The sequence below is a fragment of the Pinus tabuliformis genome, chromosome 6, assembly GCF_031772625.1.
Source record: "Pinus tabuliformis cultivar Carrire ecotype Pingquan chromosome 6, CPIR1, whole genome shotgun sequence".
In the NCBI taxonomy this organism is placed as follows: Eukaryota; Viridiplantae; Streptophyta; class Pinopsida; order Pinales; family Pinaceae; genus Pinus; species Pinus tabuliformis.
In genome coordinates this window covers 1762920886-1762925469 of record NC_142292.1, presented here as the reverse complement: position 1 = coordinate 1762925469, position 4584 = coordinate 1762920886, and positions in this window count along the sequence as shown.

The following is a 4584-nucleotide window of genomic DNA, read 5'->3' as shown; positions in this document are numbered from 1 at the left end:
GAGTTTCTATACTTATCACAAAGATTTGTCATATTATTTTGATGAAGGGAAAACATAAATAGGGTTGACTAAACTTTTCTCAAGGATGGTATCCATGTCATAGAATATCCACTGGATAGGTTGATCGACCCTTCCTCACACATAGTATTTCTATCAAGATGATGAATGGGGATATGTTAACCAATAACCCTTCGTTAGGCATAATTTTGTAATCTAAGGGGTCATGGGGAAGGGTTATTTAGGGGATGATTTTATTTTTAACCAATATCCTAGGTCCTTGACCAAAATATTTTCATTATGTGGGTGCACTAAGAGTGTTCAACTACCTCTTATTCAATTTTAGTATTTTCATTAAGGGAGGCCCAAGGGAAGATTTCATTGACCATTAAACATAGTATTGATGTCATAGAAAATTTGAAGGAATGATCATCAAACCGTTTTTATGCATAATATAAACTAAAGGGGAACTCAAGGAAGGATCAAACAACTTTTCTTAATCATCGTATTTACATCATGAGGGAGCACGAGAGAAAGGGCCAATTGGCCCCTTTTAAATCCTTGGTCATTTCATTAGGGGAGATTGTAAGGAGGGGTTGACCAACCCACCCTTGTGTATGGTATTGTGTCATAGAGGATCCCAAGGTAACCATCAGCCAACCCTTTTTGAGGAATGGTATTCATTGTTGAGGAGGACTATGTTGAAGGCTTGATTAATCCTTCCACAAGCTTAGAATTTTCCTTGTGGGGAAGTATCAAGAATGGACGATTGAACCATCGTTAAGCATTATATTCTCATCAAGGGAGTACTAAGGGAAGGGTTAGTCTATTAATCTCCTAATCCTAATGTTCTCGAAATCTAAATTAATTATTTTAGGATTTAGTTTATTCTAAGATATTTATCAATTTGTTGAGAGGATCTATAGCTTAATATGTAAATGAGACTTATCACACTCACTGGAGTATAAGATCGATTGCTCTCCAAGAATTTAATTTAGAGTTAAGAAATATCAATTATTTCTATTTTCATGTGTCGTTCATAGGATTTTAGCCTTCTATTTTCTTTGCAACTATTTTTTTCCTTATTTTATAAAATTTTGCATGAAGGAAAATTTTCAACATGATATCAATTTCAAAGCCATTCAATAATATGGGAAGGATTAGTGATGTATTGAGGAAGCAGGAAAATATCCACAACATCATCCTACATCTCTCCAAATTCAAAAGTAGTATTGAAATGATAAAGAAGGATAATAATTTTTAGTAGTTAAAAGTATCGTATCAAATATATTTTGATCTTGAATCTTAATAGATAGTGTTTTTTATTAGATTTACCTTGCCTGACAAGTAAATTAGTTGTAATATAATTTTTATTTGTGAAATATATGATTTTTATATTGTAGATTTCATTAAAAGTGTTTATTGCAATTGTCATAATTAATGATAGGGTCGGCTACTATCATTCCCATTCCATCTATCTCATAACTCTATTTATTCATTCCAATGAGATCTGTCCTACACACTTACTGATCTATCCTGATGATGAGCCATGGTGGATGGCTCAAAACGTCGATACAAACAATTATGGATGCGATAACTCCGGAAGATAACTCTACACAAAGTACAAATCGCAGAAGCCTGAAAACTATAATATCAATATGTTGTCAAGATTAAGCAAAAGTTTAAATAGAAGAAGCGAGACTTTGGATCTGTGAATCTGAAGCAAGGGAAGGGCACCCAAAAACCATAGAACAAAGGACAAAGTCAAGGTAGGGCGACCCAGAACAACCCGTCGAAGTTGCAAACAAAGAACAACACCACGAAGACAAAGAAGGACACAAGAAAGTGGTTTGAGTTCCATAAGAGCCTCACTCACAACATGAGTGAGTGTCAAGCCAAGTAGTCATTGGTGACCAAGCTAAAGGCTTCCAAATCATATGCATGTTCTAATTATGAGTCAAAACCTGATAAGGGGAAGAAAATTATTGATGTGGAGCCCAATGCCACCACTACCACCACCAAGATACAAAAGATTGAGGCCAAAGATCCAAAGGAGTGGAGGCTCCTCTTCCACTCACAAATGTGGGTGAAGGGTTCCCCGCTACAGTTCACTATTGATAGCAAGAGGCAAAAGAACCTCATTTCAGCAAAGGTCCTAGAGTGGTTGTGCCTACCGACCACACCACACAGGTGGCTTCACCAAGGACGAGATTGTTGCGTCAGCCAGTAGTGTCGCCTCCCCTACAACATCAAACCCTTTACATATGAGGTACTGTGTAATGTTGCTCCTCTTGAAGTTTGTGATGTATTATTAGGCCAACCATACTTCTGGAAGTGTTATGTTGTGTATGAGTCTAGGCCTCACACTATTATTATTAGTTTGGGAAATAAGTTGTATTAAATACCAGAGGTAGCGTAACCTACCGCTATCTCTTTGATCTTTGCAAAGAAATGCAGTAATATCAATTCTTAACAAATGAAATATGTCTTCCTCACTTTTTTCCCTTAAGGCAAGAAGAAGATTATGGCCACCTCCACAGCCTCCAAACAGGGCTCCACCACACAACAACAAAAAATTGACAAGGTCATTGAGGAATACAGGGACATCTTGACCTCACCTACACGGGTACCCCTACACTATCAAGTCAAGCACTCCATCGACCTCACCCCGAGTGCGTCGCTACCCAATGGAACAATCTATCAACGCTCTGTTATGGAGAACAATGAGATTAGAAGATAGGTTTAGGAGTTGTTGCTAAAAGGGCACATCAAGTCGAGTTCATCAGCCAGTGGAAGCTCGATCGTGTTGGTATAGAAGAAAGATGGAGCGTGGAGGCTCTGTGTTAACTATCCGAAGCTGAATAAGATCAATTTCCAAAATATGTATCCAATCCCACGGATTGATGACCTTCTGGACCAGTTCAAGGGTTTCAAATACTTCAGCAAGATTGACCTGAATTCCAGTTTTCACCATGTACCTTTTGAACCCTCTAATGTATTGAAGACCACCTTCAAATCCAAGGAGGGCCTTTTTTATGGTTGGTCATGCCTTTCAGGTTGGTGAATGCCCCTTCAACCTTTATGCAGATGATGGACGACGTCTTGCGACCCTTCACCAACTTGTTCGTAGTAGTGTACGGATGACATCCTGGTCTTTAGCCGGAGCTAGGAAGAGCACATACATCATATCTGACAGGTCCTCCAAACCCCGCAACATAACACACTATGTGCCAATTTGGAGAAATGAACTTTTGGTATGACCCAGGTTCAATATCTGGGGTACATTATTGATGAGCGAGGTGTGCACATGGACCCAGTCAAGATACAAGTTATTCAGGATTGGCCAGCCCCAACCATTCTAACAGAGATTCGCAGATTCCTAGGTCTTGCCAATTTCTATCGCAAGTTTATGTTGGGATTCTCTCATATCACTTGGCCATTGAGTCAAGTCACCAAGGGTAGAGCAAACACAAAGTTCTTTTGGTATGAATCCCAATAAAATGTGTTTTTCATGTTGAAGCATCACCTCTGTTCTGCACTAGTGCTCACATTGCTAGACTTGCAACAACCATTTGAAATTGAGATAGATGCCTTCAACTATGCTACTGATGCAGTTCTTACCCAGCAGGGGCATCTGATGGCATATCAAAATGAGACACTTTCGGATACAGTCTGAAAGTATCGCACTTATGAAAAAGAGATGTATCCCATTGTCCATGCCTATTGACAATGGAAGAATTACATTTTTGGAAAGGAAACAATCATCCACACAAACCACTGACCCCTGTAGTTCATACAGACACAAGGAAAGTTGTAGAACAATCGCCATAAAAAATGGTCCACATATCTGTAATAGTTCCATTTGAACATCAAGTGCAAGAAGGGTAGCACCAATAATGTCACAGATCGTCTCAGTTGACTGTCAATTATGATGTTGGCCATTGTCCTCGACTCTTGTGGGCACGAGACTTCGGGATGGCTGCATCTTTACAAGAAAGATCCAGAATTCGGCAACACATACTAGATGCTCCTCGAAGGAAAGAAAGTTCCATATTTTCACCACTAGGGCACATTGTTATGCCATTTGGGATGCCTATGTGTTCCTTCAAGCAAGCATGCCAAGATGATTTGGGAGGAGGCACCCCTTCTCCGGAAGTTACGGGGCTATTTTGCTGAGTTCCTTAGAGAGAGTTGTCTCGCGCCCCTAGGTATTCTCTACCTACCTACCTGTGTCAGTTTCGGGTACAGGTACCCATTTGTTGAAGGTTGTTCGAGCTTTTCCTGGGAGTATGGCATGGGTTACTTCAGCGCTGTAGCGCTTAGTACTCGGACATTGGCTTGAGGCATTTTCTCTACCCCTTCTTACCCTGAAAAGGGTAACCTTGCATCCTTGAACTGATAACCATCTTTCGGCTAACCTAGCCTCCTCCGTCCCTCGGGACCAATAAGGGGTAGTACAGGAATATTCACCTATTGTCCATCGACTATGCCTTTCGTCCTGATCTTAGGCCCTAACTCACCATCCGTGGACGAACCTTGCGGAGGAACCCTTAGGTTTTCAGGGCATTGGATTCTCACCAATGTTTG